The 25,586-nt window shown below is 42.8% G+C and overlaps 1 long non-coding RNA gene across 1 annotated transcript in view; it reads left to right on the top strand.

Annotated features, from left to right (window-relative positions):
• Positions 1–4,086: 4,086 nt before the first annotated feature.
• The window catches only part of LOC143831284 (uncharacterized), a 255,459-nt gene continuing 233,959 nt past the window's right edge, over positions 4,087–25,586 (top strand). Inside the window, exon 1 of the long non-coding RNA XR_013228788.1 lies at positions 4,087–4,193. This is a non-coding gene — a long non-coding RNA (uncharacterized LOC143831284). The remainder of the gene's footprint in view (positions 4,194–25,586) is intronic.

Genomic DNA, 25,586 nt, shown 5'->3' with positions numbered 1-25,586 from the left:
TCAGCCCATTTTCTCTGGGCGAAGGTATTGTTTCACTTTCTTCTGCAGTGAGTATATGTTTTGTGAAACAAGAAGAACTGGGTGCAGCTGTTCATAGCTGCTGTTTTCAGTTAGTGTAAGAAAGCACTGCAATGAAGAAAAGGCAATTAAATCATCATTTAACCATGATCCTCATTATCTCCACCATTCTTATCATGAGGAAATACAATTTAAATGCAGATGGCAACTGCTGGAAGGGAGAAATAGTATTCAACTACTTAGATTGCCATCAGTAATATTAAATACCAAAAAAAAGTTTGTTGATGCCATGGAAACTGTAGCTTTGTAGCGATCCTCAGAAAGAGTTCAGATTTACTTAATATTGCTAGGTTAGCCACACAAAAATATCATAGTAGAGACATCAAATGGTAGCCCAGCATCCCTGGGAGCTTCAGAGGTGGGCATGATGTTGGTCTATGAGCTGAAGTCACATACAGCAGGCAAAACTGTAGGGGGTGGCAATCACCTTGGACTACCATTGTTGCATCCAGGTGTTTGCCAAAATTAAGATGAGGGTTCATATGGCCTGATACAGATATAACATTACAGTATGGAAATATGACACAGGATTATGTTCTGCAGTAAAGTCCATTGACTGGCATGGGGAACTCAGTCATAATGAGACGCGAATCGGCTTTTGGCATGAACAAGGCCACAGCTTTTATTGAATAACAACAACTAGGAGTTGGCCTGGCACGAGGTGTGGAGACCTCCCCGCGCAGCCGTCCGGCTGCTGACATGGGCTCAAGGAGCGCCCTGGGTCCCCCGTTCCTCTCAGCCGAGAGGAAGGATCCCTTGCCCCTTGATGCCCTCCCTGGGAGGAGGCCAGTCATGGCTGTTGGGCGTCCGCCTCATACAACCACCCTTATCCCCTGGCCTTCCCAGCTGGGTAAGGCCGCGCTCGGTATCAGCCGGTCTCTTAATGAGACCCCGCCTCAGGTCCCAGTCGCAAACTGGTCCCTGAACAAAAGCTCTACCTTGTGCCCCCCATTCCGCAGCTGTGATGAAAGTTAACAACTCTAACTTAGGGAGGGTGGGAGGGTGTCCTCTCCAGAGCTCGCAGCGCGCAGCTTATAAGTGCCTTGCCCCCGCCCCCTGCGCCGCCCGACGCTCCGGGCACGCAAGCGCTCTGTCCGCTCCCGTCTCCCCTTCCTTCCTCCCCCGCCCGCCAACTGCGGCCGCGTCCAGCCACAGCCGCTCTTTGTAAAAAAATTACAAAGCACTCTAGACTGCCTGCCTGTCTTTCAATATCCCCCCCCCCATCTATTAGTATTGAAAGGGACTACAGGCCGCTTTACAGGTGATCATGACAGCCACAGTGCTGTTAGAGTCAGCTTTAATGCAGATGTGGACAGTCTCTTTAAAGCCTTCCAGATCCCCTTCCCACATTACAGCTGAGTCTGACAGCTATGTCTTGAATGTTCCAAAGCCTCCAGGCATGGTCATAGCTCTGCCTAGAGGCTTTGGAATGTTCAATTACATGCACTCAATTATATTATAAGATGTTCATAGGCATGTTAAACATCTCTTCTAAATGAGATTTTCCTTTAACAACAGTTTCCAGTGGTGCCTATATAGGCTTGTCAACTCTGGATTCAGAAATTCTTGGAGATCTGGAGGTGGAGTCTGAGGATGGTGTAGTTTGGGGAGGAAAAGGACCTGTTGGGGCGGAAAAGCAGGTTATAATGCCAGAGAGCCCACCCTTCAAAGCAGCCATGTTCTTCAGGGGGAATGATCTTGGGAGGTCAGTTAATTCTGAGGGACCACCTGTCGTCATCTGGTGGTTGGCAACCCTAACCTCCTACCAGTAATCTGAAGTGAAGTTACAAGCCATGGTTTAGAGTAAGTGCTAACTAAAATGTTGCCAATGTGGCAAAAATGGCTTAGAAGATGCTTTTCATATGTGTTGGGAGGAAAGAGTTTATAGCATGTTTTCAAGCCTCCAGCCATGACTTGGAGAAACATCTGAACTACACTAATATATCCAGCTTTTCTATCGGTGGGCAATAGCTTCAAACTAAACTTTGGTGAACAGAGAAAGCTTTAACCATCTGATCAAGCCTGCCAAACTCCTCCTTTAAGAGAAGTCATTTTGTTCTTGTTCTGAGGACCCTGACTGAAAACTCAATCTACTGTTGTCATTACAGCTTAAGCAGAGTTGTGCCACAAAGGCTTTTCTTGGCAGCAATGAGATCACAATTAAGCAGTTCTTCTTGGCTTGAATGGGTTTGAGGAATGGACTTGGAATCTTAATCCTCAAAGGATAATAATGTCTCCTAGGCATGCTAACTCCCTAGAGACTAGCCGAGAAACTATACAGGGACACTCTCTTGACTCTTCTTTAAAAACTCATGATATGCCAAATTTGTTAGTTATTCAGAAATCATAAGTACAGAATGCATATGAAAAAGTTAGTAATTCAGGCATATATAATTGGAATATGCAAGATTTGCAGTGTGCATGATTGAGCAGATTATATAGAGTGTCTTGCAGGGCATACTGGAGGAGATGTCTATTGATTATAATCAGTAAAGGAACTTCCTGATGATTTTTTAAAAGCTCCTCCAGTACTCCAGTGTCTTGATCAGCTCTTCCTGTTCTTTTGAGCACACTTCCTCCTCCTTTGAGCACACTTTCTCCCTGCTTGCCAACAGAACAGACTGAATGAACAATAGAACAGGACAGTTAGGAATTTCTCTCTATATATACACAGCTGTTTCTCTTTGAAATAAAACTTTAAAATTATTTTAAGCATCCTGGTGCGAGACTCCCCTTTTGCAAAATTAAACTCTGGCAACATGTATAATAGCAGTTTTGGATCTCATATATCTTTGTGTAATGCAAAATTGCAGGTTAGATAAACTACTCTTTCTCTGTATCACTTCCAAAGGAGATGCAGGGATCTAAATTCAACCCCTGAGCCTCTTCTTTAGTATTTATTTATTTATTTATTTATTTATTTATTTATTTATTTATTTATTTATTTATTTATCAATCATACTTATATACCGCCCTCCCCGGAGGCTCAGAGCGGTATAAATACTGCTTGGGTTCTTCAGTTTTTCTGGGTGGACATGTTATGTCTAAAAATCTACAAGATGATAGATATGAATGTTTAGAAGGTCATGTTATGTTAAGAGATGTACAACTGGATAAAAACCAAGGAGCTGAACAGGATCTAGGAGACTTAGTAGACCATACATTGAACATGAGTCAGCTGTGTAGCTCGGTGGCTAAAAAGGCAAATGGATTTTGGGCTGTATCAAATGGAGTACCATGTCCAGATCACAGGAGGTGATGGTACTCCTTGAGGAAACAATGAAGGAGGAAAATACTTACAACATCTTCCCCTGTTTTTGTGCCCCCCCCCCCCCAACACACACACTACGTTCTGGAAATTTATTTCCCAGAAGTTAATGCCAGAGAGGGAATACAGAGAGGGAAGAAGAAATGGAGGGAAATGTTGCAAGTGTTTTCTTTCTTCTTAGCTCTCTCATGTTTCCCTCTCAGAGAATCACCTCAAATAAGGTGGGAGGGGCCACGAGCCCAAACTCTTCTTTGACTAAGATTATCAGTGGCTTGCCTTCCCCATCTAAATCCTATCTGTACTAAGACTGTAACATTCTTTTGAAGTTTGTTAGAAAGAATGGTCATTCATATTTTACCTTCTACATACATCAAAGAAACAGGCTGAAAATTTGCACATGGTGTATGGTCACTGCCAGGTTTTAGAATCACTGCATATGAACATCATACAGTGACAAAGGCAATGAACCAGACTAAACAGTCTCTTTATACAATTGATATAATGTAGGGATTCTTTTAAAAAATGTTTTATACCATTTAGTAGCCCATCTGTTCCTGGAGATTTACCAGTATTCATGTCCATTAAGGTCAGAAAGAAGATATTGTTGCGTAGCATCTAAACAGAGAAGATCAAGGTAATTAAAAATGCTCCTATCTTTTTCAGGCTACTCTTTGGCTTTACTGCACAATTCACGATAGACCTCATAAAACTAAACATTGTCAAATTGCTATTTCTCCTACACCAAGTCTTCATTGGAAGCTATAAAAAGTTAAATATGAGACAATGACATATCATCAGTAAAAGTATCATCATCATGCTGTTAACTTGCTTGTGCCAATCATATTGGGTAAGTGGTGACTCTGTGTTTGTTTTGAACTAATTTACTGTACTGAACAATTTTACTATGTGTTTGATCTTGACCTAGATCAAACTATGACCTAGTGCAATAAAGTTTGACTTGGTGGTAGGGTAAGTGGTGAGAGACCAGGAAAATCTTAGCCCACCATTTAAGGCAGTAAATGAACAAGAACAATATTTTTCTGGTCAAGAATGAAAAGAATAAAATATTTGCCACATCTACTGAAATGAACTGAGAGCAGAGTAATGGGCCTTTCTCATAACCATAAATGATGACTTGAATATGAATCAGTGAATCTGCGGTGAGTGGTCCTGCTTTTGGGCTGTAGCAAAGTATACCAAGGATTTGGTATACTTTTACACCCAGATTTACACCACCTTTGGAGAGAGAAAACCTTCCATTCCTTGTAAGGTTACAGAAATAAAAACATTGGTGTTTTGTACATGTTCTCATCAAGTAATGTCTATGATTTCTATAATGAAATTTCTAATATACTCTTTAAAATCCTTTTGATTAAAAGAAACTAATTTCATATGCATAGAAATCTCAACAGGCTCTAAATTGGTATCTTAAAAGAGAGAGACGCTTAAAAGTGCTAAACGGAATTTTCTCATCTAGTTAAGCTTTTATATTTACAAAAGGTAGAGGCAGGGAGAGAATAGTTTCCCAGCACTACTTTCAAAATTCAGCAGCATCCTGAAAGTTAGCACAGCCATTCATTTCACAGCACTATAAAATGCTGGAGTTGATATTGCATCTTTCATAATGTATCTACTTCCATTTCCGTATTCATATTAAAGTTTAGTTCTTTCTATGTCTATGTATGTGACAAATGAAAGTTCAAACTGGTGACTCACTGTTGTGGAATAGGTTACTCGATTATTAATATTTTAACGTTTTCCTCTGGCAAACATTAAAGCTACTGCAGCAAGAATGGGACTTTGGGATAAACTGCTTTTTGATCAAACAGTGTTTGGTGTGTGCTCTAATAGCACAATTTTTGACATTATATATTTATGGCAATAATATTGTCTCCATTCGAATAGAATCTTATTTACATAATAGAATCTCATTTATTCCTTCATTGTGAGATAAAGTTGATTTTTTTTAATAATAAAAAAAATTCCATGTGTGTGCCTGTTACATCAGACCCATTTTTGTCTACAAACAATTCTGTGTTCTTCTTTGAGTGGAAAATTGCTATGGTTACAATCTTCATAAGGAATCGGGGAAGGGGGTGTTTCATCATATAATTAAGCTATGTGTTTCATGATGATAGCCCCTCAGACTCTTTCTGCTCCCAAATTGTACATGGGCCCTTTCTGAAAGCATATTTTCCTTCCACTTATTATTGAATTCCAGTTAGTATTCCCTTAATTAAAATCCTGTGCCTGCACTCTGCATATGTTCTGAAAATGCTATTTTTTTCTTGGGAATTGTGGAGTATGTGTTCTGCAAACCAATAAGAAAAGGCAGGTAGTTTTACAGCAGTGATTTGGGGGGGGGGGTTGCCCTGTGGTTGATTTCTCCTTATAGGTCAGTTAAATGCTGGACATGTTTCTTGAACTGTTAAAGAGAAATTCTTCATTTACTGCCAGGTAGCCATCTTTGCTGAATGTTTAGTGCATCTTCTCCCTTCGATAGGGCTTGGTATTTAAATTTTCCTTTTGCCTTTTTTTAAAGTAAGCACCTGAGTATAGCAAGCTAGCACGTCCATGTTAATCTACCCCCCACATATGGTCCTGTTAGAACTGCCCTGCTGTCCTTTCACCTTTCAAAAATCTTTCCGGATTTTTGCATCTTCAAACAATTTTCTTTTTCCTTTGGCTTCTTCTCTGCCTGCCACCCACCCGCCTTTGAGGTGTTCTTTCTTGGCTCACCTTTTCTCCTTGCAGTCCCCTTTCCAGTCCCTCCTCTGCTCTTATTCAGAGAGTTTTGGGCCTTTCATTTTTGCTTCCCTTTTCCTTTCTCTTGGCCTTCCCGCCTTCATTTGTTTGACATAATTCCCTTTCTGTTTTGAACTTGCCCTATTTCTAAGCAGAATCTGACTCAGACCTACTCAAACTGCCATACTCCCAGGAAAGCACTTTTTAAATTAGTCCTGCCCCAAATATATTTACTGGCTCAGTACTTCTAATCTCCCTTTCCTTGCTTAAAAATGTTTTGTTTGTTTTGCAAGTGACTTGGATGCTTCTCATCAGTTTCAAAGCACTGGTTTAACTCCACCTAACCCAGCTCAGCAGAAGATGGCTTCCCTCTCAACAGAGATGGAACTCTATTGTTGTTGTTGGTGGTGGTGTTTTTAAAGTGTGGCTGTTTTCCAGCCTGGGTCTCTGCAGTCCAAAGAAGATTTGTGGGATGGTTCTCGGTCAATGTGCAAAGTGGATTGCTTGATCTACTGGAGGTTGAAGAATTATTTTTAAAGTGTGTTATATAAAAAACACTTTCGCTTGGAGAAACACCTTTCCAGATTCAACTCCATTTATCCCCTCCAACATCCATTCCACTCGCCACCAAGATAATGTTGGCTCTTGATTATATAGCCCAATTTCCCCCCACCTGATAATTTCAGGTTTCTTTGCATGATGCTTGGTGGGGGTGGGAGTGATGTGTCCTTTCTTCTCTTTCTTTTTTGAAGCAAACAGGATTTCCTATTGAAGCATCATTTCTGTCTGTGGGCTCCAAATTGTGGGATTCAGATGAAAGGGAATAGTAAAAGCAGGCCTAAAAGATTTTGATGTCAGCAGAGTCGATTTTCAGCTGTCAAGGGAAGTGTCCCCCCCCCCCCCAGTCATCCAAGCCACATTTTCAGTAAGAAACCCTGGGCAATTGAGTCAATACAAAATGGATCTTTTTTGACTGGGAGTTTGAGAGCCACTGGAACAGCCCCTTTAAATGGACTGTATGAGGGACCCTTCCCCTCCTTTTTACCTCCAAAAGGCCCATTCCCAGCCTTTTCTCAGAGCTGTGCCTGTTGTCTTCTGAGTGCACTCCTCTCCTGCCCCTTTCATAATAGGACCATCTGCACAATTGCGGGGGGTGGGTGGGTTTATAGATTAATGAGAACGTGCTAGATCACTAGGCTTAGGCACTTGTTCTTTTTAAAAATAAACTTTATTTATTTTTCACATTTATATACCACCCTTCCCGAAGGCTCAGGGCAGTTTACATAAAACTATACAAGAAACCATATATATAAATAAATATAACATGAATATCATATAACATTAATAGCAGGCTAACAGTATAACATTAAACCACCCGCTCTGCGGGTGAAAATCTGTTGGTCGTTCCCGGCCCTAGGGAAGCACACCTGGCCTCGACCAGGGCCCGGGCCTTTTCGGTCCTGGCCCCGACCTGGTGGAATGAGCTCCCGGGAGAGCTGCGGGCCCTGCGGGATCTTTCAATGTTCCGCAGGGCCTGCAAGACGGAGCTCTTCCGCCAGGTTTATGGTTGAGGCCGGGGCTGATAATAGATCTATGCCCCCCCCCATGGACTCGGGTTCTGGATCTGAAGCAAAACATCATCAGGACCTCCTCTCCACCCGCTAGTAGTGGGAGGGAGGGGGGAAAGTTGAGCTGCCGTTCTTGCCATGCCGGTAATATTGGCAATGTTATTATTGTTTTAATGGGGTGTTAATGGGGATTTGTGATATTGTTACCCACCACGAGCCGCAAGAGAGTGGCGGGATATAAATCTAATAATAATAATAATAATAATAATAATAATAATAATAATAATAATAATAATAATAAAAACAATAATAATACAAACAGGTCTAGGAGTCTTGGTGGACTTCTGGGGGGAGGGGGAGGGGGAGGGGGCAGGGGCCCTGCAGATGTTGGTTGTGCCTGACCTCAGCCAAATGCCTGGCAGAAGAGCTCCCTTTTGCAGGCCCTGTGGAACTGCTTTAGTTCCGTCAGGGCCCTGATCTCCTGTGGGATCTCATTCCACCAGGTGGGGACCAAGACAGAGAAGGCTCTGGCCCTGGTTGAGGCCAGGTGGACTTCTTTAGGGCCAGGGACCGCTAGCCTGTTGGTGGCGGTGGAGCATAAAGCTTTGAATGTTTGGCAGCATTGCAGGGGGAGGGAGAAATACTAAAGGTTCGGGAAAGATGGTTAACAAGCAATAAATGAAGAATCTCTCAATTCAATTAAAAAAAATGCACAGCCATCACAAAACTGACTAATAAGGAGAGACCAGACATACACAAATTTGGGCTGTAGAGAAGCAGCTTCCAAGGGGTGAAAGGGGACAGAGTGGGAAAATCTGAGGGAATTGTTATGCTTTTGAATTACTTTCACCTTGTGAATAAAGTAAGGGGGGGGAATAGAATAGAACAAAAGCAGTGAATGGAAAGCAAACTGAATGCTGAGTGTAGACTGAAACAGAAAGCCTGATGCATGCATGGAGTGAAAGTAAGGAGAACTGCAGAATTGGGGGGAACCCTGATTGAAAATACACAGTAAAAGTAAAGGAAAACCCCATGCATAAAAGGCCATAGTTATATCAGGAAGATTTTAAAATATGCATGCCATCTTTATTGTATTACATACATCAGTTGGAAAAATATTTTGCATGCACTGAAAACAATAATAGCTAAAGAGGTTTATTATGTAAAGAACTGAGTTTTTTTCAAGATTCACATGATTTAATTCACGTTTATTCTATGCATAAGTGTAATTTTCATTGAGAGGAACCCTATTGTTTAACACCTGTTATGTATTTGCATTGCATTCTGGACTTCTCACAGAGATAGAAAAAGAAGCAGGGAGAATGATTCAAGGAATGTGCAAAGAGGATTGAAGCATCAAGCTGCTTAAAAGAATAAAATAGTTTTATTTTGAAGAGAAACAGATTTGTATAAAAAGTCTATTTAACTGTTCTTCTACAGTCACTCTTTCTGTTGTGGAGGCAAAGTAAAAACTCTCCAATTGAGCCAATCAGTAGTCTATTTTTAAAAAAATTAGGAAATGCCTAACCTAAGTATGCTAAATGCACATCTCCTCCCATGACCCCTATAGGATATTCTTCATATTCTTTTCAACCATGCACACTGCAGATCTTGTATATTTAAACACCTTTTCTCAAGATGTAGTGTGCATAGTCTATGAGATTCATCTTCAACTGTAAAGTCTTCTAGAATTCTTCTTAGAAAACCCATCTGCATCACACTATTCTTGCTTAGAGGCAGGACTGTGAATGTCCATGCTTGGTCCTTAATCAGAGCTCTAATTTTCTCTTCTGCAGACCTCTTCCACTCTTTCGTTTGGTTATTGAGCTTCTCTGGTTCTGCCACAGCCTCTGATTTAGTTAGATAGGTGAGCTTTGTCATTGGTACCCCTTAATTGCCTTAGCTGACTTTCTGACTTCAGCTTCTACATCCCCTTTTGGTGCTTCATCTGCAAAGTTCATGGTGCTCAGTTGTACTGCTTCTGGCAGCTGTACTCTGTTTTCTTCCATTATGTGGACTCCTTGATGTTCATCCCACATAAATGCCTTGCTCAGTTCTCATATCCATCTTGCTTCATTTCAGCTTGGTTAAGAGTGGTGGGTTTGATTCCCTGCTCCTCCCCATGTAGCCAGCTGGTTGACCTTGGGCTAATCACAGTCATGTTAGAGCTGTTTTCACAGAACAGTTCTGTCAGAGCTCTCTCAGCCCCACCTACTTCACAAGTTTTCTCTTGTGGGGACAGAAAGGGAAAGGGAAACTGCTTTGAGACTTCTTCCAGTACTAAAAAGCAGGGTATAAAACCAGCTCTTCTTCTCCTTGGGAACATTGGAATAGTGTTTTAACCCAAACACCTGCAGGTGGGTTGCTTTGTATCCATACCATAGTTCATTTGGCACCTTTTTTGCACCTTTGATGGGTAGTCCATTCCATTGGTAGCTAGCAGGGTTAGTCACTTCTCCCCAGTACTTTTCAGGTAGCAGTTCTTCTAGGAGCATATATCTGCCCAACTCGGGGAGCGATTCATATCATGTCCCACATATTCTCCTCCATTTTATAGTGTATGCCTTGAGCTTCTTCAGTACTTGGCCTTTCTCCTTAAGTAGGTGGCCCTGTACTTTGTCAGTAAAAGTTAAAATATATTTTTTTCCTACTAAGAAGCCACATACATCACTATGAATTAGCGCTAGCAAGCACTGTATCTACTTTGACTTGCAGGAGGGCATTTAGGCTTGAATAAAACACAACACAACAATCTTGGGTATAAACATGGCCACAGCTTTATAACCCATGGGAGGGTTGGCACAGCATGGGAGAGGGAGTCTGACCTAGCAGTCAGTGGGATGCACCAAAATCCCACAGAGTCCAGAGCCGCCTGGGGAATCTGCGCCATTCTGAGCTGAGAAAGCAGATTCCCTTGTCTTCTGAAATGTGCCCTACCAGAAGTGACCTATGTGGGGGAGCCAATGAACACCCATTTGGCTATCCCCCGGCTGCCTGGCAAATGAGCCCATGGCTGACCAGCAGGGTCAGCCGCACTCGTTTACATGCTGCCTCATAGGGAGGCCTGAACTTCAGGGAGTCCAATTGCCCACAGGACTCGCTGCCAATGGCTCCATCCCATGCCAGCCTGCAGCTATGATGAATTATTTACTGTGAAACTGTGCCTCAAGGCACAGAACAAGGTAGAATTCACATTAACATAGGGTGGGTAGGAGGGAAGCTGCTCTCCGTGACGCCACGTGCGCTGCATGTCGACTGCACACCCAGCCCGTAAGAATCATACAATCATAGAATCATAGAGTTGGAAGGGGCCATACTGGCCATCTAGTCCAACCCCCTGCTCAATGCAGGATCAGCCCTAAGCTGCTGGGACAGTCGCATCCGCCTGCAGCCAGCCCTCTGCGGGTGTCAACGAGCACAGTAAGTCTCAGCTCCTTTTTGACTCATGGCTCTTATTGAAGATAATTCTGGTTCCTTTAGCTTAAATGCACTGAGTGCAGATTCTTTCAGTATTGTATTTGATTATTTGCATGCCGTTCATTAGGTTCTGGCTCTCAAGCTGAGCAATAACATTATTATCTATATCAGTGGTCCCCAACCTTTCTGAGGCTGGGGACCGGCAGGGCATCGGGTCGCGCCCGCGCATCGGGCCGTACCCGCATGCCGCGCCCGCACTGGCCACGCCCGCGCATCGGGCCGCGCCCCGCACATCGGGCTGTGCCCGCACATCGGGCCGCGCCCGCGTGGGCCGCGCATGCGCGATGCGCGGCCCGGCCTGGCCCTGATTCCCTCTCCCCGCCCTCCCGCAGTAAGAAGCTTCCCGGGCCGCAAGCTTGCGGCCTGGGAAGTTTTTTACTGCGGGGGGGGGGGGCGGGGAGAGGGAGCTGCGGCCCGGCACCATGGCCTTCGCGGCTCGGCACCGGGCCGTGGCCCGCAGGTTGGGGACCACTGATCTATATGACTCTTCCACACTGCCTCACCACTCATTCGGTAGTGGAGCAAATTCCTGATTCCAGAAGATGTTGTGGCCAGGCCAGGGCCAACCCAGGCATGTGGTCTAATAAGTTCCCTATCTCCTGCATTTTAATGCTAAATAATCTCTTTAGTAAATACAGCTGACTTTTCAGAGAAGAATTAACATAAATCCTGTCTAACACTGACCATACTGCTTTTGCTGTTTCCATTTGCATTACTCTCAAAACGTCTCTATTGGTCAAACCTTTGATTAGGGCTCCTCTTGCATTCTTGTTATCAGAATCCCACGTGCTTTGTCTTGTCTGCTGGTCATATCCTGGCTGAGGGTCTCTAACCATTTGCCATAGTCCCATATCTAGCATGTGACTCTCTTTCTCTTTCCAGGGCAGTTGCCTTCAGTAAACCTAACCAGTAGGCAGTTATGCTGCATGTTGCAGAAAACTGCCATTTTCCATTTCTTCTTTCTCTATCAAAAGTATCTCTTATTTTACAGCCTAGATGCTCATCCTGGGCCAATGAACCTGTTGGCAGAGTTTAAATATGCAAAAGAGGTTTCATGCACCAAGCTGTTGAAATGAATATAAGTTTTATCATGAAGAGAAAGAATTGTGTATAGAAGACAGAGAGTCCTAACTGACTGTCTAACTGTTGTTCTTCAATCAAGTATATTGTGGAAGCAAGCTTGGAGGAAGTATGATCAAAGGAGCAAATGTCTCCAATTAAGCCAATTAGGACATAGGAAGAGTCTGTTTGGAAAAAAATATATTAGGAAGTTCCTAATCTAACTATGCTAAATGCACATCTCCCCTGATGCACCCTGTAGGATATTTTTCATATTCTGTTCAATCACATACATTGCAGATCTTGCATATTCCAGCAAGTGCAACATATCACCTGAATATATCTAAAAATTGTTTCTATATATAAAAAGGCTTGGTACTTTGAAGGATTACAACTTGCTTGTGAATAAATACTGGAAAAAAATGAAGTGCCAATTCATTGTAATTTGCAATTCTTTGTAATTCTTTGTAAGTTGCAAAGGCTTAAGGGTAGCTGAAGAGTGCTACTTGGCATAGCAGTCACCTTAGTAACTCAGCTACTGTTTCATTGAAGAGAGTCTGCCACTCTTTTCTGCTTTACTGAGGAACTCCCAACAGGGAAATGGCTCTGTGTCTTTGTGTTAGATCATCTGTTTGGCATACAGAATGTCCTAGGTTCAATTCCTGGTATTTCCACTTAAATGATCAGGCAGTAAGTAATGTGAAAGACCTAAGCCTGAGGTCCTGGAGAGCAGCTGTCAGTCTGAGAAGATGATACTGATGTTGCTGATTTTGATGGACCAAGGGAATTATTCAGTATAAGGCAGCTTTGTGTGTGTTTGTGTTTGTTCAGATACCAAGGGTCTCATTTTATGATTCAGAGTTCCTCCCAGCAGCTTCAATGTTTCCAGGATTTCACAGTGATTTTAGATTGGGCCATTTGGTATGTTTTAAAAGGAGACTATAATATTGTCAATACATTGAGTATGTGGTGTGCAACAGAAGGATCTGTTAGGACATATTGGAAGAAGAAGAAATAATTTACAAGTAATCTTCTAATCAATCAGTTTATATTGTGGTATTGAATCTCATGAGGATTAACCATTGAGTTGAGGTCAATAGGACTTAGTGATCAGATGTTTCAGTGATCAGATATGATAGCAGTTACGAACTTTTTAAAACCTGTTTCATAAGGCTGAGGTTTTAAAAACTTGGATTAGACCTGAATGATTTGTGGCACTCCAAGCTGAATGTAGGCTGTACATTCTGTATTGTGGTATCCAAAGGCTCATCATTGCCTCTGTTTTTGCAGTCCCAGACAAGTATCATCAGCTGAAGGCTTATGGAGTCCTTGGATTATGTTCACCTTGTGTTCATCTTAGTGACTCATAAACTGTACAGGTTCCATCTACATACAAATGCATAAGCCAACATGCTGCTTTGTGTCTTTCTGTATAGCATGTGCATAGATGTGTCCTGGTGCTATTTTATGAATCACTCAGTTCACCTCAGACTTTCTAAACTTAAACTTTGTTCACTCATTTATAAAACCAAAAGATGTAAAGATTTGTCACATATATTTTCTAAGTGCAGAGTGACCCGTAAACTGAATCTAGGAGGGTACTTAAAAACTTGAAAATCTGAAGATGTACTGGAGTGAAAAGACTGCGGGGGAGGGGGAGTAATAGAAAGTGTTTACAGTGATCATTGTAAGAAAATCTCAGCCGAGACATACCTCAGCTGAACATTGATGTGGAAAAGGGCTTGCTGGGAGGGAGAGGTGACCACCCAGAGTCCCTCTAGTGTGCGTGCTGCTAGAATGCAGGGCACACAGCATAAGGGCAGGGTGGGACCCGTAGCGACTATTTAAGTCACCATGTGCTTGGGGCTCACCCTCTTCACCAGGGACACTGTGGGAGCAGCTTCCCTCCCACCCACCCTTTGTAGTTGTATACAGGGTTTTGAGGTGGATGTTTTGTTCAATGATTATCACAGCTGTGGGGTTGCATGGGATGCAGCCTGTTGGCAGGGAGTCGGATGTGTGATTGGACTCCCTGGGGTTTGGGGCCTCCTTATGAGGCAGCATGTATACGAGCACGGCTTATCCAGCTGAGAGGCCAGGGGCTCATTTGCCAGGTGGCCTGGGGGCAGTCAAATCAGGTTGGTGCCTGGTGGGTCCCCTGCATAGGTCATTTCTCTTAGTGATGGACTCCAACAAGCAAGGGGACCTTCTCTCCTGGAAGGGAACAGTGCGGGACTCCAGGGCACCTTTGGATTCCATGGGGTGTTGGTCCAGTCTGCTAACTGCTAGGTCAGGCTCCCTCTCCCATGCTGTGCCAACTCTCCCATGGGGAGGTAATAAAGGTGTGACCTTGTTTATCCCAACATTGCTGCTGCATCTTATTCCTGCACATAATGCCCTCCTGCAAGTCAAAAGCATTCATTTTTTTAAAAAAAATAAGGTTTATTAATCTATAACACTACCAAAGAGAAAGCAAAAAAGCAGAAAACATGCCAAATAAATGCATCGTCAAAGGATGTATGCATTTTGTAATGTCTATCAAGGACATTCAGTTAAGCTGATGGGCTGTTGATTCAGGAAAAACAAAAGGAACTACTTCTTTATACACATTATGAAAATGTGGAATTTGCTGCCAGAGGTGGTAATGATGGCCATAAAATATAGATAACTTTAAAAGACAGATTTATAGTGGACAGGTGTAGCAGTGGCTATTGGCCATGGTAACTAAAGGCAGTAAACAGCTGAATAGCAATGCCAAAAAGCAACATCAGGGTTTTCATGACTGCCCTATTGTTGGTCCTTCATAGTAACAAGCTGGCCACTCATTGTATTAGGCAGAATGCTGGACTAAATGGACCACTGGTCTGATCCAACTGATCTTTTATCATATATATTTCAGCATAAAAACAAGAATATCAACATTGAGTGTTCATAAGTTTGCTTCTAACTATTCTGTTGTCCATCATTTTGCAGTTAAGTCTCTGGCTTGTAAGAAATGTGTTATCCCATTCCAGCTGATACAGTCCTCACCACTTGCTTCTGGTAACTGGACCTATATTTGTATGTCCAGCCTTATCTGCCCCATAAAACCAGCACTTGCTACTCACACTGTGATAGATCTTAAAGGCATTAAATGCTACCTAAAAATCTTTTTCTTTATTTTTTTTCTAAAGGAAAGAAAAACCATAAAGGTGGTTCTGTAAGTAAATACATATTCCACTTTGTGTTATCCATGCCATTATCTATTTTTTTTTGCATTTTTATAAGGAAACTTGATTGAGGTTTTAGCATAACATCGAATAAAATGGTATGCATACATAAAAGAAAAATGTTTTTCATGCATAAACGTCAGGTTCTTCAATTTTGTTATAGGTCTCATAACAAAATCTCTCCATATGATTCCACACAAATAACACTTGACTTGCAGGAACACAAATATTGTGGTGTTTGGATCATTGTGATATTTCAAGTGTTTGTACTTGCTAAGCTGAAATGTCTCCAACTTTCTCAAGGGGAAAAACTTGATCCAGTTCAACAAACATGTCTGTAGCAACAAATACTAAGGGGAGATTTTAGGTGAGAGTTTATTATTTGTGTTGTCTATGTGCTATCAAAGTGCTTCTGATTTATGGTGACCATTTAAATTAATATCTTTATCACAACCACCTGGCCCAGTCACCCCTCCTAGAGCACCAGGCCAGGAGGTCTGGACTCCTTGCCCGACTGGCTATCCTACCAGGGGGTCCCCTAAGGTCCAGGAGGCCTCAAGGGATGATGACAGTGGCACCCATGTCCCCTGAAGAAATGATGTCTGGGATGATGGGGCAGCAGAATGCCAAGTCCCTACAGCCCCTGCAGCAGATGACACTAGTTGGAGGGGCCTGGATGATGGCAGGTGAGAAGGTGGCCCCAGGAACAAGGGGAAAGTGGCCCATAGAGCCCCACTGAAGTCAGCAGTGGGTGTGGCCCAGAGGACAGTGGGTGGACTGCTGGGTCTGGTGTGGCCTGAGCGTCTCCCGTTAGTAGGAGCCGCAGGTAGTGCAAGACCTGAGAACCCTGGCTTTGACCCAGCTGTGCAGCCAGTGCCCCAGAGGCAGCGCAAGGTGGAGCCCATGGTGGGGAAAGCCCTGGAGTAGCACTGCCTGTCCCTCTTCCTAACAGTGTCCACCCTTCCAACAGAAGGTGCCTTCAGCCCCCACAATCCTCCCAAATATTATTATTATTTGGATTTATTACCCGCCACTCTCGGCAAGCTGGCTCATAGCAAGTTCCCCCCGGGGCTTTCTCCACCCGCCCCCCCCCGCAAAAGCTGTCCCCAGGCACCCATATTGAAAGCAACATAGCTTACTCATTTTGATATTTGTATTTTTTATGAAATAGATTCATTAACTATATAGGTTTCTTTTTTTAATATGTACCCCCTAGGCCAACATCACCTAGGGACATCTATTCAGACATTACAACTGTGAACAGAAGAGTTGAGGTGCAGGGGGTTGAGTAAGGTATAAATTGTTGCCACCATAAATTATTTATTATTATTATTATTTATTTCTTGGATTTATCTCTCGTCTCTCCCCGGAGGCCTGAATTACAAGCATATAAAAACCCCACTAAAACCATACAATAAAACATATAAAAATGAATCATATGCAATTCCCCATATAATAAAAACAAGACAAGATGCAGCAAAAACACAGCTCATATCTATACTGCCCCTTAGTAACCCACTAATAGAGGGGGGGGAGAACAGAGGGTGCCAGATGGACTATGCTACTGCCACTGTAAGGAAAGTATCAATTGCATCAATTGTCTTTATTGTATGAGAATATTGGGTTTTTAATATGTTTATGCCTTTTATGTAAACTGCCATGAGTCGGCTGGGCTGAGAGTGGTGATCTAGAAGTTAAATAAAGGAAGGTGGAAGGCAGGCCTGGATGTAGGATCACTCACCTCCAGTTGGGGTTTGGAGTTCTCCTTGAATTGCAGCTGATCTCCAAAGCACAGAGGACAGTTCTCTTGGGAAAAATGGCAACTTCAGAGGGTGAACTAGCTGCTGAGCTCCCTCCCCAAATTCTGCCCTCCCGAGGCTTCACCCCCACATCCCCAGCAATATTTCAGCCTGAAGTTGGTACCTCTATTTTGTCTAGGTAGACTGGGGTAAAAGAAGTATTTGGAAAAGAAACCAATTTAAGATTCTTGCACAACCAAATAAAAAAAATAGAGAGAGAGAGAAGTGCTTCTGAAAATACAGTAAAAACTAATAGAGATAATGTATTTGTATGTATTTGAGAAATGAAGTGGAATGTGAGAAATTTGTCCTCCCTGTGTGCATACTCATTTGTCAGGTAGAGGAATATTGGCACGTAAAAGAATGAACACATAGAAAAACTAATATTTATTCTGAAGTAGTCACTGTTGGGTGGGAATATTCTTGGTTATTTCATACTATAGACACCATAGTATGGCATTAGCAAGAATGTTCCCATCCAAATATGAATATTTTATGATGAACTATTACCCACATAGCCAGCACTGTTGTACTTATCCACTCATTGTATTGCACGCATTTGCTCTTTACTGCCTTGCTAGGTCAAGGAAATGGCATATGTATTTGTTTGTTTCTTGATTTGTTAGCTAAGTTTAATAATCAGTAACTGAAATGATAACCTTGACTTTTTGTACTCGTTAGAATAGAAATAAATTGATCCCAGTGGCATTCTTTTTGTAAAATCGTCATTTACTTGGCTTTATTTTCTGTGAACTGCATAAAAGGGTCAATTCTGGATCTGTCTCTCATAGTACATTATTGCTCTTAATTCAAATCAAATTGATTTATTATGGTCCAAGACCAGCAAACAAAAATAGATTTCAGAATATATATCAGAAGTGGTATGCATATAATATAAAATATATAAAACAGCATAAGATACATGAAATACATAAACTACAGAATAAAAGCATTCCTTCCCTCAATTAGTCCAGAGGCTTCTGAGCTTGGATACCAGACATCCAAACTTGGCCACTTTACAAGTTAATTCTTTATTCCCATCTGATAACATACTAGAGAGGTGGTGCATTCTCTGTCTCCCAGGGGAGCCTTGAGTTATAGAAATGATGAGATTACCACAAATCTGCTTATAGATTTTACAATCAAAGATGACATGTTCTAGAGCAGGGGTAGTCAAACTGCGGCCCTCCAGATGTCCATGAACTACAATTCCCATGAGCCCCTGCCAGCAAATGCATTTGCTGTCCATGGACATCTGGAGGGCCGCAGTTTGACTACCCCTGTTCTAGAGTCTCAACATTCCCATCACAACACAGGCCAAAGCATTCTTCAAATGGAAACTTTTAAATATCTGCCTTCAAGAACAGCAGAAGGGAGTGAATTGTGCCTCATTAAAGTGAATCCCTAGTCTCAGTGGTTGTACCAAAGATTACATTTTTTATATTGTTCAATTGTCATCTGTCTTGAGACTCGAGCCGAGGCTAATTATCAAATTATTAAAACAACACTATAAAGACCATTCTAATAATGTACACTAGATCTATTAAAACTGGGTTTCTCAGGCAATAAAGAAAATGGTAGAACTGGATTACACCATTAGAGAAGACTAAAAAAAAATTATATAATAACCTATGTAGTAGAAGAGGAGAAGAAAAAAGAGAGAAAGAACTGCTTTAAAATGTCCAAAGAATACCAGCTGGAGTTTCCAGTTAGTTGTCACAGGCAGACCCATGTGGAGTACGCTGCAGCATGTTCCCAGTATAAAAAATACACTCATGTCCAGTTCCATTTTACCACATTCCTATTCCTTTATTAAATATGCCCACTTGATCAGTTCTGTTTTACATCTTATGGGAATTGGCCTATAAAGGCTTTCTAGGTAACAGTGACCACCCTGAATTAAATCCAGGAGTTAATTGCTAACCAATGGACTAATGGCAGAACATAAGTGATATACAAAAACTTGTTAGATCCCCATCGCAAGCTGTGGCATTCAGTATCAGCTGACAAGGGCAGACTCATGTACAGTATATTACAACATTTTTTATGTGACTGTAATGTGTAGCCATGTAGTCAGATCACTTGATTACATGTTTCTGGCATCTCATTTTTGTTTTTAGGCCTGCTATAACATCAAGCCCCTTTAAATAACTTGTATGAATGTGAACACTTCATTTCTATGTGGAATGTCAATAACTATTGGGGGTGGAGAGTAAGATCTGAGCTAAATTATTAGTGTGTATGCATTACCCATGAATATTTTTGTAACAAGATGCCATACATAAATTAATTTTAAGGCAAAAGTAAGGGGAAGCCTTGAGTCAGAGTTTGGAGGCTAACTGGCACAGATATTTTAAAATTGTTTAAATACATAAATGTCTTGATAACTGGATGTGGTGCATTCCAAAGTGAAGGAGAAAAAAAAGAGATTAAGGCATAAAGCAGCAGCAACTCAAGATCTAGCCAAGAAGAAAGTATTGGCACAAGAAAGATAAGAAAGTAGAAAGAGAAAATGGGCAAAAGGGCAAAGTACAAAGAGATTAAATAAACAGAAATAATTTATGTTTTGTTCAAAAAAGAAACAGAAGCTAGTGAATTCAGTTTAATGTGGAAAGATGGGCAAAATGGGAGTGGAAGAAAATAAATGGGGCATCAGATGGGTGGGAGAGAACACGAAACCAAGAGCAAATCATATCAGAAAGTAGATTATTAATTAATTAACTTTATTGACCATCACTCCTGGAACCCAGCCCATGGCGGTTTACAGCAAGACCCAATAAAGCAACAATGACAACAATAAAATGCCATCACAGGCAGCCTAGTCCTTTCAAATTCCCTCCCACACACCAACCAATACCCATTACACAATGTTTGCCATCCTCTGGGAGGACATCTCCTGTCCCAGGTGGACAGGCATCTGGAAGACCTCTGAGGGAGGAATCTTGATCTTCTATGGTCTGGCCTCAACCAAATTCCTGGCAGACGAGCTCCATCTTGCAGGCCCTGGAAAACTGCGATAGCTTCATCAGGGCCCTCAGCTCTTCCGGTAGCTCATTCCACCAGGACCTGGTCAAGGCCAGGTTCTCCTCCAGTTGACTTGGAACAATCAGCAGATTCAAACTCGCAGTGTGGAGGGCCCCGTGGGGAGATATAAGCAGGCAAGCAGTTCCTTAGATATGCTGGGCCCAGACCATGGATGGCCTTGAAGGTAAGTACCAGCACCTTGAACCTGATCCAGTACACAATTGGCAACCAATGCAACTGCCTCAGTGCAGCTGCCAAGATGACCTAGTGAGGACCCTAGTGGCTGCATTTTGTACCAACTGTACTTTTCAAGTCAAAGACAAGGGAAGGCCCGCATAGAGCGAGTTACATAAATCTAGCCTAGAAGTGACCGTTGCATGGATCACTGTGGCCAAATGCTCTGGCAACAGTTAGGATGCAATTAGCCTGGCTTGGTATAGATGGAAAAACACCACCTGGATTACTCTCATGATCTGCACCTCCATAGACAAGGAGGCATCAAAGATCACCTCCAAATCCCTGGTGGTAGATACAGAAACAAGCTTCACCCCTTCCAGGAAGGGGAGATGCACTTCCTGGTCATGCTGTCTTCTGCTCAGCAGCAGGACCTACAACTTGGAGGGGTTGAGTTTCAGGTGACTCTGATTGCACCATATAGACACTGCTTCCAAACATCTAGCAAATGTTTCTGGGTCTGGCTGGCCATCCATCAGGATATAAGCTTGGTGTCATCGACATATTAGACCAACTGTGCCAGTGGGTGCATATAGATGCTGAAGAGCATGGGAAAAAGGATTGCCCCTGTGGTACTCCAGTGTGGAATTCCAGAACATGAACCTTTCAGGCAACATTACCTCCTTGCTGCAATGTTTTCTTAACCTGAAATAGGCCAGGGGCCATTATGTCGCGGGTCAGGTGGCTGCAGAGGCATTACACATTTTTGAGGCCCAACTTTCAAACCTTAAGGAATACTTCCAACTCAGGGGTAGCCAACCTCCAGGTGGAGACTGGAGAACTCATCTCCAGACTATAAAGATCAGTTCCAGGCTATAAAGATCAGTTCCCCAGGCAAATGATTGGAAGGGGGACTCTGCAGCATTGTACCCCACTGAGGTTTAGAGATCCCAGCCTCTAGGTGGGATCTGAGGATCCCCGGAAATACAGCTCATCTCCAGGCAGTTTGGCTGAATGGAAAGTTCTCCTCCCTCACACATGGCCCTTCAAAAGGAATGTACATATAGCCTGCATTGCTCTTGGAAGACCTGTGGCTGCTCCTCAGCATTACGTGAATACATAGGGAGAGAGACAGACAGTGGACTCTGAGGCACTGCACCCTTTGGAGGTCCCACTTCCAAATAGCAAGGAATTTTTCCAACTCTAGTGGAGATTTAGTGGCATGACAGCTCATCTCCAGACTATAAAAAATCAAATCCCCAGGCAGTAACAGTTCTTTTGGAGGGTAGACTCTGAGGTCGTACCCTTTTGAAGCCTCACCTCCAAACCTTGCTTTCATGGAGCTCAGCTAGCACAGTCTGTTGCTGTGCTGGTGCTGTCTGCCCTTCTGAAGCCTGAGGTTTACTGCTGGCAACTGCAGTTTCTGTTATTGTCAGCAAGGCTAAATCATTACCTAATGAAATTGGAAGACCTAGTTCCCCCAAAAAACTCACTGTCCTTTAAAGGCTTTGTATGTGAACTCCCAAGCTAACTCCACTTGAAATTCTGGGCCTTTGATTTTGTGGGACCTTCCTGGCAAATACTGATTTTATTTAACAGACCAGGCTTGAGCAAAATGACTTCAGCCCCTATGTCTCTCCAGCCAGTTACTTGTTCACCATTTATAATTACAGGCTCTGAATAACCCTTATTTGTTTGTTGGAGCAGTCCACAAATACCTAGTTTCTTTAAATGTAACAAAGTCTTCTGGGCCAGATGAATTGCATCCAAGGGTACTAAAAGAACTTGCAGATGTAATCTGTGAACCTCTGTCCATTATTGTTGATACTTCCTGGAGAACAAGCGAGGTGCCAGATGATTGGAGGTGGACAAATGTTGTCCCCATCTTCAAGAAAGCTGAAAAGGAAGATCCGGGTAACTATCAACCTGTTAGCTTGACATCTGTAGCTGTCAAAATTTTGGAACATATCATCAAACACTTGTTCCTTGAGCAGCTGGAACTGAGAGCTATGATTTCTAAGACTCAGCATGGGTTTCGCAAGAACAAGTCATGTCATACCAACCTTATCTCTTTTTTTTGAGAAAGTTACTACCTTGCTGGATCAGGGGAATGCCATGGACACAGTTTCTCTGGATTTCAGTAAAGCTTTTGATAAGGTCCCACATGATATTCTTGTTGACAAGTTGGTAAAATGTGGTATGAATCCTAATTCTGTCAGGTAGTTGACAGATCGTACCCAAAGGGTACTTGTTAATGGTTCAGCATCCTCTTGGAGAAGAGTGACAAGTGGAGTGCCCCAGGAATCTGTCCTGGGGCCTGTGTTATTCAACATATTTATTAATGATTTGGATGAGGGATTAGAGGGGATACTTATTAAATTTGCAGACAATACTAAACTGGAAGGGGTAGCAAACACAACAGAAGACAGAATCAGAATACTGGATGATCTTGATATACTCGAGAAGTAGGCTAAACTGAATAAAATGAAGTTCAATAGGGACAAATGTAAAGTTCTGCATTTATGTAGGAAAAACCAAATACATCAATATAGGATGGGGGAGACTTGGCAGTAGCATGTGCAAAAAGGATCTAGGAGTCTTAGTAGACCATACATTGAACATGTGTCAACAGTGTGACTTGGTGGCTAAAATGGCAAATGGGATTGTGGGCTGTATCAAACAGAGTATCATGTCCAGATCACGGGAGGTGATGGTACTGCTTTACTCTGCTCTGCTTTGGCCTCACTTGGAGTACTGTGTTCAGTTTTGGGCACCCCAGTTGAAGAAGGATGTTGACAAACTGGAGTGTGTCCAGAGGAGGGAAACAAAGATGGTGAGGGGTTTGGAGAACAAGACGTATGGTGAAAGGTTGGGGGAGCTTGGTCTGTTTTGCCTGGAGAGGAGACTACTGAGAGGGGATCTGATAACCATCTTCAGGTATTTAAAAGGGTGCCATATAGAGCAAGGGTAGTCAACCTGTGGTCCTCCAGATGTTAATGGACTACAATTCCCATGAGCCCCTGCCAGAAAATGCTGGCAGGGGGCTCATGGGAATTGTAGTCCATGAACATCTGGAGGACCACAGGTTGACTACCCCTGATATAGAGGATGGAGCAGAGTTGTTCTCTCTTGCCCTGGAGGGACGGACCAGAATCAATGGGATGAAATTAATTCAAAATAATTTCTGTATAAATACCAGGAAGAATTTCCTGACATAGTGGTTTCTCAGTGGAACAGGCTTCCTCAAGAGGTGGTAGGTTCTCCATCTTTGGAAATTTTTAAACAGAGGCTGGATAGCCATCTGACGGAGAGGCTGATTCTGTGAAGGCTCAAGGGGGTGGCAGGATGAGCGATAGCATTGTGTGTGTCCTGCGTAGTTCTGGGGGTTTGACTAGATTTCCCCTGAGTTCCTTTCCAGCTCTATGATTGAAAGAACTGTTTTTGATTTACTTTGATATTGAACTAAACTGAAGAACATACCGGCTGAAAGGTTTTCAGTTCTTCAAGTAAATGTTGCTATCAATTAAATATTTTCATTGAAGGAAGAAACTACCACAAGTTTATGAATTATTTGATGTTTATTGTTATTAGCAATTATTGCCACACAGCATTTATCTTTGTTTCCCACCTGGAGTCTGGCGTTGCTATACCAGCATGGGATCCAAAGCTAGAGAGTTCCACCTCCCAAGTAGTCCTTTTCTCCATGGGGACTGATCTCTGCAGCCTGGAAATGACCTGCAATTCTAGCAAATCCAATTTCCAACTGGAGTTTTGCATCCCACAACCTCTCTGGGGCACAGCGCCACAGAGTTCCCCCCTTCCAAGCAGCCCTTCCATCTCCAGGAGCCTGTTGATGTCATTTCAGAGACTCCCCTCCAAAACAGCCATTTTTCCCTTCGGAGCTGATCTCTATAGTCTGCAGATGACCTCCAATTCCAGGAAATTTTCAGGCCATGCCTTGTGTTTGGTGATCCTTGGGTTAGGAATGTTCCTTGAGTTTAGGAGGCAGGGCTGCAAGGATCTGGGGAAGGGCAGAAGAAGAAGTAAATTCTGCCTGCTAGTTCAATGGGACCCAGCTTGGCCTCTATGTTCTGTCCTTCCTTCCTTTGTCCTTCTTTCCTTCCCCCTCCCATGATTTATTCTTTTTCCAGCCCTCAGGAATGCCATAGTGCAGGTGTACATTTTAGTGCCCACTGTTCCCCTGGGTACAATGGGCTTTGCCTGTAGTAAAATACATAAAACCCTACTATCCCAGTCCCAACAACCACAGCCAATCCCTTCCCCCAGTCTGTCTAGTCTCCAGAGATGATGTTATTAGGGGACACTAGAAGAGGGGCAAGATCTCCTATCAGCCTAGCCTCAACCAAAAGCCTCAACCAAAAGAGCTCCATCTTGCACACCCTGCAGAAATGTTTCAGCTCTAACATGGACATTAGCTCCCCCAGGATGTCTTTCCACCAGCCGGGGGGCAGGGCTGAAAAGGCCTGGCCATGGTTGAGGCAAGGAGAGCTTCCTGTGGGCCCTGGATCACCAGCTTATTCAAACCCACAGAACAAAGACCCTCACTGGGGGCATAGGAAGACAGACACTCCCCCAGGCACACTGGGCCAAGACATGTGAATGGCCTTAAAGGTTAATACCAAAACCTTGGACCTGATCAGCATTCAACTGGCAACCAATGCAGTTGCCTTAGCACCAGCTGGATATGTACCCTCCAAAGTGCTCTAGCAAAGACCCTAGCAAGATATATTCTGTATGAGCTCTAATTTCTGGGTCAGGGACAAGGGAAGGCCCACGTAGAGCAAGTTACTGTAAGATTCTAGGCAGAATATATATATTACTTTGCACTACTGAATCAACAATGTGGTGGTAGGTTTCCTGCAATGTTAAATCTGCAGTTTTGTATGACTAAGATTTTTTTTCCAGCTCTGGCACCTTTCAAAATGGTGCCACTATAATAGAAAACTTGCAGAATGCATGGTATGCCACAAGGTTCTGACAGTACTAGTGTGTATATGCATGATGTAGGCAGAAAGTTACTGCAGTAAATTGTAAAAGCAGTGTATGGGCAAATGCCACACAATTTCTGCAGGGCAATCTGCAGAAATCTATGCTACATGTTGCAGTGTTAGATTCTGAGCATTTTGATCTAGCAAATTTGGCTGAGCATAACCAATTCCTGATG

The sequence above is a fragment of the Paroedura picta genome, chromosome 3 (assembly GCF_049243985.1).
Source record: "Paroedura picta isolate Pp20150507F chromosome 3, Ppicta_v3.0, whole genome shotgun sequence".
Taxonomy (NCBI): domain Eukaryota; kingdom Metazoa; phylum Chordata; class Lepidosauria; order Squamata; family Gekkonidae; genus Paroedura; species Paroedura picta.
Note: the sequence above shows the minus strand (reverse complement) of the source record. Positions and strands in the feature narration are given on the sequence as shown.